This window comes from Euleptes europaea, chromosome 14, assembly GCF_029931775.1.
Source record: "Euleptes europaea isolate rEulEur1 chromosome 14, rEulEur1.hap1, whole genome shotgun sequence".
NCBI lineage: Eukaryota > Metazoa > Chordata > Lepidosauria > Squamata > Sphaerodactylidae > Euleptes > Euleptes europaea.
In genome coordinates this window covers 37,292,788-37,307,839 of record NC_079325.1, presented here as the reverse complement: position 1 = coordinate 37,307,839, position 15,052 = coordinate 37,292,788, and positions in this window count along the sequence as shown.

Below are 15,052 nucleotides of genomic sequence, written 5' to 3'. Positions count from 1 at the left end.
TCCTCCCTATGAAGCCAGCTGGGTGACCTTGGGCTAGTCACATTCTCTCAGTCTCACCTACCTCACAGGGTGTCTGTTGTGGGGAGGGGAAGGGAAGGTGACTGTAGGCTAGTTTGATTCTTCCTTAAGTGGTAGAGAAACTCAGCATATAAAAACTACCTCTTCTTCTTCTTCAGCTTCCATTCCCTTGGGACTCAGACACCCGGCTAAACTGCTGTGTCGAGTGCAATATATATATATATATATATATATATATATATATATATATATATATATATATATATATATATATATATATATATATGTGTGTGTGTGTGTGTGTGTGTGTGTGTGTGTGTGTGTGTGTGTGTGTGTGTGTGTGTATTCTGCCAGCATCACATGAAGAAGCTGCTCGTGCTCCAGGGAGCTGGAAATGGGCCTCCAGGAGTGACCCACCTAGGCGGAGAATGACGGATGGATCTGGGGCTCCACAGGGACGTCACCGGGCCAGCTGCAGAAGCTCTGCAGTGTCATTTTGCCCTTTGGATTTCTGCAGCCAACTGGACGGAAGATGGTTGCATACAAGCACAGCCTCCCTCCTCCTCCTTCCCCCCACCCCGAGAGGTCTGCTAAGGGAGAAGCTGCACCTGGCCAAGAAATAACATGTCTTAGTAACACTTTAGAAGCGCGAGAACTCTTTCAGGGTATGGAATTGGTGAACCTGCAAAGAAGAAATCCACTGCAACACAGGCTGGACTTCAGAGGGTCAAAGTTTTCTCAAGAGGCAGAGAGCTGCACCTGCTGGATTTCTTGTTCTTCCGCTGTTCTCACAGTTAAACCAGGGATGCTGAAAACCTCAGTGCAAACTCAGCCACCTTGACTGAACACTTTCCTTACCAGTGAGTCAAGCCTCCTCACCGGACAGCTTCAGTGTTGCTGTCTGTCGTCCGAATTAAACAGCATGCGGAGGAGTTTTGCACCTGTGCGGCAGGTGCCTGATTGCGGGGCAAGGTCACGGCTCAGCTGATTTATTTGCCTCATTTGTACCCCACTTTTCCTCCAATGGGGACACGAGATAGCTGACGTCGTTCCCCTCACCATTTTGTCCTCGCAACGACCCTGTGAGGTAGGTGAGGCCGAGAGCCAAAGGTCATCTGGCAAGCTTGCAAGGCGAAGTGGGGATTCAAACCCGGTTCTCCCAGTTCCTGCTCCAGCACTCTAACCACTACACCATGCTGGCTCTCAGTGGTACCTTAGTTGATCAGTTTCATTTTGGTGCTGCAGCTGCTTTTGCACCTGCATAGTCAATTATCAAAGATGGCAGCACATATCACCCCCCATCATGGTTGGGTCATTAAAGTGACTTTTACATCACTCACAGACACCTCCACCATACACACACATTTGCACCTGGGATGCACCTAGGATGCGTTTAAGTGACCTACAGTAGATATATTGCCTGGAATTGGTCCCTCTGGCCATGTCTGTTCCATTGGCAGCATTTCTTGAAAGATTGGTCACCTAGGTTCATGGGTTAGCCATGCAATCTTTTTGTAAAGAAAAGCGAAGGTACACAATGGCTGATGAAGCCGCTAGAATTAGCCGAGATGGCAAAACTAATTGCGTTAATTAGGAGAAAGAATCTAAACAAATTCATCAAAAACTGGGATCCCCTGATGGACTTCATACGGAAATCAGAAAAAAATAACTTGATGATATGTGGATTTGAAGATTAAAAGAATAAGAACGTAAGATAATAGAGGAAAGTAGATAATCTATGATGACAATAAAGACAATAAGTAAGATATGGGCAGCCATGAAGGAGCTAGAAAATATTTTGAAGTGTAAGGATGTGACTCTGGCCACCAAGACTAGATTAATTCATGCCATCATATTCCCTATTACTATGTATGGGTGTGAAAGCTGGACAGTGAAGAAAGCTGATAGGAAGAAAATAGATTCCTTTGAAATGTGGTGTTAGAGGAGAGTGTTACGGATTCCGTGGACTGCCAAAAAAACAAATCAGTGGGTTATAGATCAAATCAAGCCTGAACTGACCCTAGAAGCTAAAATGACTAAACTGAGGCTGTCGTATTTTGGTCACGTCATGAGACGACAAGAGTCACTGGAAAAGACCGTCATGTTAGGAAAAGTAGAGGGCAGCAGGAAAAGAGGAAGACCCAACAAGAGATGGATTGACTCAATAAAGGAAGCCACAGCCTTCAATTTGCAAGATCTGAGCAAGGCTGTCAAAGATAGGACATTTTGGAGGACTTTCATTCATAGGGTCGCCATGAGTCGGAAGCGACTTGACGGCACTTAACACACACACACAAGATATGGAGTATAAAAGGTAACTAGAGAGCTAGCAATAATTGTTATTATAGATATATCCTTTGCAATTGAAAGCAGAAGTCTTACGTATATATGTGTGTATGTACTGAAATAAAAATTCAGAAAAAAGAAAAAAAGTGAAGGTACAGAGAAAAAGTAAGTTTCAACTCAACTTTTCAAGCATTATCCCCCCCCCTTTTCACACTGTGACTTTTAAGGTAACAGTGAGAACGAAGCATATAATTGTGCACGCGCAGTCATCCTTTTCCTGCAGTCGGACACATTCGAGCTGTTCACATGCAAACAGTCCATCCGTCATTCATTTCCTGTGATTGATACCTGTGAACAGGACTGCAAGCCAAAAGGGCACATAATTGAGATGCCTCCTTTCAATTGCCACAAAAATCAATAGGTAACAATAGATAATAAGCTTAAACGCATGTCACTCAATTAGTAAAAGACCTGTATCACCAAGACAAAAATAGGTACTATAGCCCAAGTCAATTAGCACCGTGTTTGTCAATAAGTAATAAATTACTATGTATATTTTAAAGGGGCTCCAACCAGAAATAATCCTTTCACAAAACTACAGAATCAACTATTAATGACAACTATCAATTAATAATAATCTAAACCAGATTCGTAAATAGTTGGGTTGCCAACCCTGGGTTGGGAAATGCCTGGAGATATTGGGAGTGGAGCGAGGGTTGCCAGGTCCCTCTTCGCCACCGGTGGGAGGTTTTTGGGGCATTTTTCCACAGAACTTAGCACGAAAGGACTAAGAGCTTGAAAAAGTTTCATATGAAATGGAATTATACTGGATTTCCATTGCACCACATCTTGTCTCCGTTGGTTGAATTTTGCAATCTACATGCATGGACTTGAAATTATGATATGCATTGAGCACTTTTGCCTATATTTATCTTTGTGTAAAGCTTGTATGCTGTTATATTGAATTCACTTTGAACCTTTTGTAAAGTACCTGGAGGTTGGCAACCCGAAGTGGAGCCTAGGGAGGGTGTAGTTTAGGGAGGGGAGAGACATCAGCAGGGTACGATGCCATACAGCCCACCCTCCAAAGCAGCTATTTTCTCCAGGGGAACTGATCTTTGTAGTCTGGAAATCAGTTGTAATTCTAGGAAATCACCAGGCCTTACCTGCAGGTTGGCAGCCCTAGTAACTAGGGAAGTGCCTTTCCACCTTAATTGGGGTTGCCAGTTTCCATACTGGGCCTGGAATTCACCAGGAATTTCTCACACCAAAGCTGGCAACCCTGACCTTAACATTATTGTAACATATTCATACTGTTTCTATAATTAAAATATGACAGCTTCTGATTGTTAAAACATGAGAGCCACGCCAGGAAAAATAGTTTGCAGCCGTTCCTTTGGGCAGAATGTGACATGCTCAAGTTACCGACTGAGCTTCACAAATGACTAGAATACAAACCTGCCTACTCCGTTCAGAGCTACATATACTGATCGTCAATAGGCTGGGTTATTTTAGCAGGCACCTGGGTCTTTTATTTCTTGCTGTCAAGGAATCGCTTTGTACATTGCCTTTTGTAGATGTGTTTGTCTTTTACATATTTGCATTCTTCTTTGACCTGGTTTTGTACTGCCCATTCCTGTTTTTATTCTTCCTCTGCATTCGTTTTTAAATCTTATGCCCGATTTTACTGCTGGCTTTACACTGCATTCTTATGCAGAGTTATTGAAATCAATTGGCTTAGACTGGAGTAACTCTGCATAGGATTGGTCAAATATAAAATGTTAGGCCTATGAGGTTTTATAACTTTTTGCTAAAAAAATGTTAAATAAAGCTTAAAATTGCTTTTCAGACCAACAAACCAGAGTAGGATTGCCAACCTCCAGGTACTAGTAGATCAAACAAAAAAGGCACCACTGTACCTGTACAGTGTAGGTTTGGAAATCAGAACAGGAAAAAGGGTACAAAATAGCAAAAATCTTATTGGTGACTATAACAAAGTAGACAATTGCAAATACAAAATTGTGCATAACAACAAACACTGAATGTACTATCCTACTAAATATATACATATATACAAAGCATGTATAATACAGACTCTATGCAAAGCACATAATAGGTGTTCTTCTGGGTGAAAGAAGAGTACAGTTGATGTAGAATATCCAATGAATGCTATAATCCAAAAGAATGAGATGGGGGGCAGCCGTTTCACAGTCTTTTCTTCAGCCCCATATTCAGTCCTATATTCAAACATATAATATAAATTGACACACTAGTCTTAATACTATATAAACCCAGGAAACCTCTAAATATTAAAATATTAAAATGTATACTCACACAATTCAGTTGTAAATCAATTACATGATAAGATCATCATATATTATTCAATATAGCATTGTATTAGGATAGTTCATCAGTTCCTCAAGGGATACTAACAAGTGTGACAGTAGCTTTCTCTTCGAACTATCAGTTAAATGAAAAACAGGTGTTGGTACTAGCTGGAGATCTCCTGCTATTACAACTGATCTTCAGCCGATAGAGATCTGCTCACCTGAAGAAAATGGCCGCCTTGGCAATTGGACTCTATGGCATTGAAGTCCTTCCCCTCCCCTCCCCAAACCCCACCCTCCTCAGGCTCCGCCCCTAAAACCTCCCACCGGTGGCAAAGAGGGACCTGGCAACCCTACCACAGAGCACACAGAGCAGAAGTTGGGGATGTAATTTTGTATCATGGAGCAGACGGCAAATTTGCCGTTTGCATGGTTTCCTCTTGAGGAGACAAAATTTCACAACAAATAAAAGTGTGAAGCTGGGAACTTGAAATGAACTTATGTATCGCGTGTGTGGGGGGTGCAACTCACAGCCCGTAAGTAAGGTTGCCAGACCCCTCCTGGGCACGGCAGGGATGGGGGAGTAGGGTTGCCAGATCCAGCTTGGGAAACTCCTAGAGATTTGGGGAGGGAGCCTGGGGAAGACAGGGTCATTAGCGGGGTATGGTGCCATACAGTCCACCCCCCAAAGCATCCATTTTCTCCAGGGGTACTGATGTCTGCAGTCTAGAGATGAGGTGTGATTCTGGGAGATCCCCAGATCCCTACCCATTAGTAAACCTATAAATAAAGCCACCTGTCTAGGTATGGCCAAGAGGGAATGAGAGTATGAGTGGGCTGAAGATCAAGGCTAGAAGACAGCAGTGGAGAAGACCACTGACTGCAAAGTCTCTGGATGACCTCTGCCCCAGTGACTGGAAATTGTCATCATCAGCTCTCTATCGAGGACAAAAACAAGTGACCGAGCCATGAGAAATGATGTGTGTCGGTAAAAAAGCTCCAGAAGGCCTGTCAGTCAAGACCAGCACTACAAGGCCATGGGACCTGAGACGATGGGTGCCAAGATGACCATACATGGCAAGACTCCCCTGAGCATCAGAGGTCGCCTCGTGCTCCCTGTGCGTTTCTGCGCATTTTGCCTGTGTTTTCCGGATTTCTGGCTAAAACAGCATCTGGAAAACATGAGCAAAGCCCGCAGAAATACGCGGGGAGAGTGAGGCTACCTCTGATGGTCGGGAAAGGTATGCATAATCAAAAGGAAGCCCCAAGCAGTCGATGGGGGTAACCACGGGGAAACAGCCCTGCATATATGGCCTGAGTCTCTGGCTTCTTTCTCTCTTAGTAAACCTAAAGCTCAATAAAAAAAACCAGTTCTAAAAATGTCGAGGGTTCAGGAGGAAAGCCTGATCGCCTTTCCTTTGATTCCCAACACTCCTAAAATTTATTTCTAACAGATTGCACCTTTAATAATTTAATTATACCGACATATCATTGTGCTCTCGTGTGTTTTATCATTTTAACAAAAGAGCCAATAGGGTATAGTGGTTAAGAGCATTGGTTTGGAGCAGTGGACTCTGATCTGGAGAACCGAGTTTGATTCCCCAATCCTCCCACACGATCGGCAGAGGCTAATCTGGTTAACTGGATGTGTTTCACCACTCCTACACACGAAGCCAGCTGGGTGACCTTGGGCTAGTCACAGCTCTATTAAACCTCTCTCAGCCCTGCCTATCTCACAGGGTGTCTGTTGTGGGGAGGGGAAGGGAAGGTGATTGTAAGCCGGTTTGATTCTCCCTTAAGTGGCAGAGAAAGTCGGCATATAAAAACCAACTCTTCTTCTTCTTGTTCTTCTTCTTCTTCACATACCGTGTTGGAAGCTACTTCAAGAGCTATATTTTAGAGCGGGGGGTGGAAATATCTTAAAGAAGACATTTGGACATTGCAAAGCCATTTAATTGCTACATAATGTACAGTGCACAGAGTTTCCGGTATTCAAAGCAGTCCACGTACCTTACCTTCTTGCAACCCTTACAAGAGATCTTTAAAGTAGGCCAGTATTGTTAACCCTTGCCATGCAGAATGAGGGCTGAAAGAGTGATTTGCCCAAGCCCGCCGAGTGACTTCGTGGCAGAGACACATTAGAACTTCCCAGATCAGAGCTCTTTGTCTCAGCCACTCGGCCATGCATGGCTAAATTCTTTGACCACCAAATCTTTGACTTTGGCTCTTGGTTAGTTATTAAATGTTGTGGCTTGGCCCAGAATTGCCAAATCCGGGTTGGGAAATTCCTGGAGATTTGGGTGCAGAGCCTGGGGAGGGAGTTCAGCATGTGAGGCATACATTCCACCCTCCAAATAGGGTTGCCAGGTCCCCCCGGGCCATCGGCTGGGGATCGTGGGAGGGCAGGCTTACCAGCTCCAGGTTGGGAAACTCCTAGAGATTTGGGAGTGGAGGCTGGGATGGACCTCAGTGGGATACAGTGCCATAGAGTCCACCCTCCAAAGTTTCCTTTTTCTCCAGGGGAACTGATCTCTGTAGTCTGGAGATGAACGGTAATTCCTGGAGATCCCCAGATATCCCTACTTCCAAAGCTGTCATTTCCTCCAGAGGGAACTGATCTCTGTAGTCTGGAGATCAGTTGTAATTCTGGGAGAACCCCCAGCCGCACCTAGGCTTGCCAACCTCCAAGGGGTGGCTGGAGATCTCCCATTATTCCAACTGATCTCTGGGTGACAGAGATCAGTTCACCTGGAGAAAATGGCCACTTTTTGGAAGGTGGACTCTATGGCATTATGCCCCATTGAATTCCCTCCCCAAACCCCACCATCCTCAGGCTCCACCCCCAAAATCTCCAGGTATTTCCCAACCTGGATCTGGCAACCCTAATCGCACCTGCAGGTTGGCAACCCTATGAAATACATCAATTGCTAAGGCAGGGAAAGGGGAGCCATTTCAAATCCGTTGAGTGGTCAAGCCAATGTAGGATTTACTTGTGCGTTAGAGATGTGGAGAAAACTTAAAAAGCAATTTCAAAGTCAGTAGTGAAAACAAGTCCTTATAACTAAATCAACTCCTTTGCAGAAGGTGATGCTGGTCCAAGTTCTCCCCCTAGTGGAAGGAATGAGGAAATGCAGAGAGCCTGCAAGAAAGCACAGCAGGCCTTTGATCTTTTACAAAGCGAAAGGGCTCTGGGGTCTTATTCTGCTGCCTGGAAGGGCAACCTGAGGCAGTTCCTCTCCTTCCCCAATCCGAATTTTAAACCCTTTCCTGCCTGACATTCAAAGCATGAAACTGACATTTGGCTGGAATGAAAACTTACATTGCCTATTGTCCCTTGTCTGTTTCTGTAACCCAATCACCAGAGAGCCGGTGTGGTCCGATGGCCAGAGTGTCAGACTTGGACTGGGCAGACCTGGGTTCAAGAACTCACCAGATGACTTTGGACCAGTCACTCTCTTTCTCTCTCTGTCTAACCTGCTTCACAGGGGTGTTGTAGAGAGATCATCATAAGCTCCCACACACACCAGCTGGAGTTCTCTGGTGGCCGTCTTCTAGTTGTACACCTGCTTAAGGTATTACAACTGATCTCCAGATTACAGAGATAGAATCATAGAAGAAGAAGAGTTGGTTTTTATATGCTGACTTTCTCTACCACTTAAGGCAGAATCAAATCAGCTTACAATCACCTTCCCTTCCCCTCCCCACAATCACCTTCCCTTCCCCTCCCCACAACAGACACCTGTGAGGTAGGTGGGGCTGAGAGAGTGTGACTAGCCCAAAGTCACCCAGCTGGCTTCGTGTGGAGGAGTGGGGAAACAAATCCAGTTCACCAGATTAGCCTCTGCAGCTCATGTGGTAGAGGGGGGAATCAAACCTAGTTCTCCAGGTCAGAGTCTACCGCTCCAAACCACCGCTCTTAACCACTACACCATGCTGGCTCTCTCATCGAATCATAAAGCTGAAAGGGGCCATACAGGCCACCTAGTCCAACCCCCTGCTCAAATCAGGATCAGCCTAAAGCATCCCTGACAAGTGTTCATTCAGCTGTTGCTTGAAGACTGCCGGAGAGGGGGAGCTCACCCCCCCCCCAGGCAGCCAATTCCACTGCTGAACTACTCTCACTGTACAAAATTTTTCCCTAATGTCCAGATCAGTTGCCCAGGAGGAAACAGCAGCTTTGGAGTGTGAATTGTATGGCATCACATCCACACCAAGCTCCCTCCACTCCCCAGTTCTGCCTCCCCTCCAGGCACTGGCCCAAAATCTCCAGGAATTTCCCAAGCAAAAGTTAGGACTCTAGGTTAAGATGGACTGTTCGGCATCTAATGGAGCCTGTTCATTCTCCATAGCAGTTCTTACTTTGCACGGTGGCCGTGGGCTTCCTGAGGAGGGGAGGGGCGCCAGCCATCTAGAGATGTTTTTAGGAGGTTCTAGAAAGATGTTTTATTTGCTTGGGCTTTTATTTATTATGGATGGTTTGGATTTTGGTATTTTAAACTGCCTTGAGTGACAAGGGGAAGGCAGGATATAAATATTTTAATAAATAAATATATGCTTCAAGTAGTCAAAGCTCCTAATAGACATGTATTTATTGAAAAGAATTTATATCCCCCTTTCAACCCAAGTCTTTAATGCAGCTTAAGGAGGGTTGCCAGGTCCCTCTTCGCCACAGGTGGGAACTTTTTGGGGTGGAGCCTGAGGAGGGTGGGGTTTGGGGAGGGACTTCAATGCCAGAGTCCAATTGCCAAAGCGGCTGTTTTCTCCAGGTGAACTGATCTCTGTTGGCTGGAGAAGTTGTAATAGCAGGAGATCTCCAGCTAGTACCTGGAGGTTGGCAACCCTAAGCTTAAGGAAGTATTTGCCCCCAAAAAAACTTAAACTATACCGTTACATAAAAGTAAACTGCATCAAAGCAGTAATCGCTGCAGCAGTTTGATTTTGTATTTTAATTTTGCTACTGGGATTTGTTTTTGATTGCCATAACATAAAGCTTTATCAGTGGACATCTGGCTGAAAAGCCAACAAACAATCAATCTAGTTTGAGGCATAATCAGGTGCCATAGAACATTGATGAAGCCCGGGAGAATGAGCCAAGGCCCTACTGCATAAACTACTGGCTGAGCATGCTACACCATGTCCCAGAACGTTTTGCAACTAACAGGCACTCCGTGGCACACACAGGAAGGCTTAAATTGGACTAGGCGGAGAGTTCAGGAAATCAGTGCTACACCAGCCGCATGGCACCATCTCTTCTGCCCTGTTTACAGCCTTGGTACCTGATTCCTTGAACACCTGACATTGCCTTATACCGAGTCAGACAACTGGTCTGTCAAGGTCACTCTTGCCTACTCTGATTGGCGACAGCTCTCCGGAGTCTCTACGGTGGTTTTTCACATCACCTACAACCCGATCGTATTAACAGGAGATGTTGGGGACTGAACCTGGAACCTTCTGCATACAAAGGCTGAGGCTGTACCACTGAGCCACAGCTCCAAGCCCATCCCCATCCTCAAGAAAAGTGTTCTTAACATCTCTTATGAATTCATCTAGAGACTGACTGCTGGGCAAGAAGATGGGTTATTCCTTGCACAAGAGCTGGGACTCTAACAGTGCAATCCTAAAGAGGGGGAAGGGCTTTTGAGGCGGCGTGACCATGGCACCGGTGTAAATTCCACTTGCGCCATCCAAATGCACATTTATGCTGACCCCAAGCCACATGCACCAGCACTGGGAAGTGGTGTGGCAGCGCCATGCATGGGCACTGGCACAGCCGCCGCCACAGCGTACCTCCAGCACGGGGGCTCGTGCCGGGGCCAAAGGGGGCATTCCCAGGGACAGGGCTGATATTAATCAGCTCCTTGAGCCTTTTCACCCTGGGAATGCCCCCTTTTGCTGGTGCAAACTTATGCCAGCAAAAACGATGGCGCAGCCTGTGGAACTGCATACAGCAGTTTCACAGGCTTCGGGGAATTTTCCTGTGTGGCTTGCTGGCCAGGAGGCTGTACGGCTGCGCCATCCCTGAGTACGCAGCAACTGCCTCCCCTTAGATGGGTAGCCATGTTAGCATGTAGAACGGGGGAGGGGCCGTGGCTCAATGGTAGATCATCTGTTTGGCATGCAGAAGGTCCCAGGTTGAATCCCTGCATCTCCAAACACGAAAGGCCAGCATGGTAGCGGTTCTTTATCGCTTAAGGTGGTAATTAGCAAACATCCTGTTTCTGGGTAGTATCTAGGACTGTGGAGGGGGCATGGCTCAGTACTAGAGCATCTGCTTGGCATGCAGAAGGTCGCAGGTTCAATCCCTGGCATCTCCAGTTAAAGGGACTAGGCAGGTAGGTAATGTGAAAGACCCCTGCCTGAGACCCTGGAGAGCTGCTGCCAGTCTGAGTAGACGATACTGACTTTGATGAACCGAGGGTCTGATTCCGTATAAGACAGCTTCATGTGTTCAACACTAGAATTGTGCTGCCCACGTGTCAGCCAGTGTGATGATCATTTAGGTAAAGAAATCACAGCTACAGGTACTTATGCTCCTTTGTGCTGCATTCCGCCTTCTCTCACCCTCCGCCCTTCTTCCTTTGTTCTTAACCACACTTTTCAGAATTAGCCACACAAAACAGAGCCTGAAGCTGATGTAGGAGGGTATCAAACCACGCTCAGTACCGAAAGCGTTTTCAGGAAGCAAGCGCACAATCAAGGCATCAAAAATAAAAAAAGTGCAGATGATGAAATCTTAACCAAGAAAAGAGAAGAGAGACTTTTTTTCCTCCTCTAAGAAGGCAACCACAGCAGCCGGCTCGTGCCGTGGAGCGCTCGTCTCTTGTCGCAGGGACTTCTTCCGAGGAAGGACGTAGGGGAACCAGAGCATATCAAGAGACCAACACCACACGGTAACTGAACTATAAAAGATGGTCAGCTGTGGGCATCAGCAGAAGGGGTGATGGGCGGCCACTGGCATCCTGGATCATAGCCAGTCTTGCCAAGGGAGGTGGGGCGGCCATTTTTCCAGGAGACCCTGAGAAGTGAACGGCAGAAAAATTGGTGACCCCTTCCCAGATGACAGACGTTATTTTTATTTATTTGTTCAATTTATAACCCGCCCTCCCCGACCAAGACCAGTCTCGGGGCAGGGAACATCATCAGACATATCAAACATTAACAATAAAAGTAATAATTCTAAAATTAAACTATAAAACCCAATTAAAAACCCTTAAAAACTCCAGATGGCGCTTAATTTGGCCCATAGTGCCCGGAATAAGCAGTAGGTTGTCCCCACCCCAATAATGAGAGTAACATAGAACAAGGGTGGGGGATAGGGAGGCCAGCAGAGGATGATACCTGCAGCATTACTTTCACTCTGGGGCCAAGCTCGAGGGCAATATACATTAGCAACCTTTAGGGGTTCGCATCAGAAAACTGAACAAGAACAAGGTATTTCTCAGTTCAGAAACTTTTGCCTACAAACCCTTTCCTTTAAAAGAAAATTAATACCTTATGTCTTACCTCGCCGCCCCATGTGCTTTTCTCTGCTCTGACAATGAGAGGAGCCAGAGGGAGAGGGGGCGAACATCTTTTCAAAGGTCTTCCTTGAGCCAGAAAATGTATACTTTGGGCAAGCAAACCTGACAGTCTAGGTAGGAGATATTTGGAGCACTGTTAACACCAGCTGCTGATTACCACCATAAATGTTCTTAAAACTAGGGTCTCTTATCATATCACAAATTAAAAAGTCACCCCCCTCTCCCCAAAAAAAATCGGAGGTGGGGCACATCATTGCTCCAAGCAGGACAGGCGTTATACCCCCTGCCCCACCCCTAAATGGAATGGTGCTCTAAGATGCTGTGTCGATCCCGGCCAGTTCTCCCCCTGACCTTCTGCTTATTCCGTTCCTTTTCTCCCAAGTTCTTCTATCCTCCTTGCAGCACTTCACCCCACCTAGTTCTTACACTCACACCCAAATCCTTTTCTCCCTGCCATGCCTTGCTTCTGCTGCTCCAGCCAAAATAAAAACAAAATAAAAACCCTAGAAATTTAATAAATTTTTTCAAAACCTGCAGCTTTATTTTCACACTTTATTTTCACCCTCAAATACGATTTTGGAGGGGGAAATACAAAGCAAAATAAGAAAGTGATCATTAAATTTGCAAAGTTAAATTTTCTTCCTCCCTAGCCCTTTGAATTCAACAAAATCCTCGGCTGGGAATGCTGAAAGTACTAAATAGGAGACCACAAATTTGAATGTTTCACAAGGAAATTTAAGTTGGAAAGTTTTCATACACCCACTCTAAGTGTCACCCTCACACCCTCTCAACAAAATCTCCTACTTGCCTTCAAGTTCAAGGTACCGGGTATTTGTTCTGCTGCTTTCCTCAGCCCAACACTTTGGGCATTTACCCCCTTTGCTTTCCATTTTGGCAGCGCCTATTTCACAATTCTGGGTGTTCCTCGACATGGGGCCACCAGCAGACCCTTTAGCCAGCAAGAAGCAGAGGGGACGGGGCATGCAGGACAGGCAGAGAGGGCGTCCCAAATGACACTATCATAAACAAGGAAATTTCTGATTTTTTTTTTAATTTCCACTTTCCAGTTAACAATACATAGCTATTATATAGGACTTACAGTGTTCAAATCACTTCCTGTCATCTCAGTAATCCTTACAACAACCCTGTGGGGAAGGTCAGTGTTATCCCCTATTTAAGGCTGGGGGGCGGGCTGATACTGACCCACACTAGGGTTGCCAGGTACCTCTTCTTCACCAACGGAAGGTTTGTGGGGCAGAGCCTGAGGAGGGTGGGGTTTGGGGAGGGGAGGGACTTCAATGCCCTAGAGTTCAATTGCCAAAGCAGCCATTTTCTCCAGGTGATCTGATCTCTATCGGCTGGAGATCAGTTGTATTAGCAGGAGATCTCCTGCTACTACCTGGCAGTTGGCAACCCTGGAGATCATTTATAATAGCAGGAGATATCCAGCTACTACCTGGAGGCTGGCAACCCTAACCCACACAGACTTGCCTAAGACCACCCAGTGAACTCATGAATCATGAAGTGAGATTGTTGATCGGAGAACACCCAGTGCTTGTCTTAAAGCTGCTTTCATTTCTACGAGTATCTGTGTCAGACATTTGGAAGTGCTCAATGGATACTTGTTTTTATGTATACAGTGGGATGCTTGCAAATGTGTGGGGCACACAAGCACATACCTGCCTTCCTCCCTGCTAGCTGACCTATAATTTCCCAAGCTACAAACCTTACTGTTTCAAAGAGAGGGGAGCACAACAAGCCTGCTGGGAGAGAAGGAGTAAAGGACACGCCACAACTGAACTCAACAAAATCCACAGCTGGGAATGATGCTGAAAGTACCAAATAGGTACCAAATGAGTCCATTCTTCACCCAGATATAGGGATTGGTTGGTCATTTAGTTTTTGCAGTCTCCTAAGAGGAATGGGAAAGCTGATAAAACCACATTTCCCCATCAGTTCCAGCATATTCTAATCATATGCCCACAACAGCTACTGGCTTCCTGCCTGCCTATGCCGTGATGAATGCTACCAACTGCAGAGACACAAATACCCTCATTTTATGTTGTGGAGGGTCAGCAATTTAAGGGTATGGGGTTCAGAGTTTGAGAGAAAACAGGTACTCTGGGGCAAGACGAGTTTGATTTTCCAGCATGTTATTGGCAAGGATCCCAGCTTCACCAAACGAGATTCAAATTGGGGGCGTTTTAATTTGTTAGCTCTGCCTTTTAGCCATTATACCACACCGCTGCAACTCAAAAGAAACACCATTCTTCACACCACCAGTTCTCCGATGCCTGTGAATCTTCCAAGGGTAAGGCAACACTTTGGTTTGGACGTTTTCTCCACCGGCCACAGATCTCCGGGCACCTGTCTCCACGAGTCATACAAATGACCATACATCCCTTAATTGTGTGAGCTCAGCTCTGACCTGGTTGGCCGCCAACACAGATCAATTCATCTCGTTTCCTGAGGAAAGAAGATAAGAGCCTATGACAGTCAATTTGACTGTTTTAAACTTGAAAATAGAAGCGGCTCAGATCTGCTGCTGCTCCACTCAGCCTCCTGGTCAGGCTGGGCCAGGAGCTGTGCTGGGTAATCAAGAAAAAGTAAAAGAGGAAAAGGCTGTTTTTTGTGTGTTTTTTTTTTAATGTACCAACATCCCTTGTTGTAACAGACCATATTACTACCTTCTCTGCTGGAAAGACGTCACAGACCAGAAAATGCTTTCTCAATCTGTGCCTTGCTTCTGACTCAGCGTTTACACACTCCTTCTTCTCTGTTCCAGTTGCAAGACAACCAGATAGAAAGAAGAGACTAAGGGGGAAAAAGTAGTCCTCAGTCCCCAGACAAACCCAGAGGCTCCCAAAGTGGACGAGTAAGAGGTTGGCGCTTTTCAGTAGG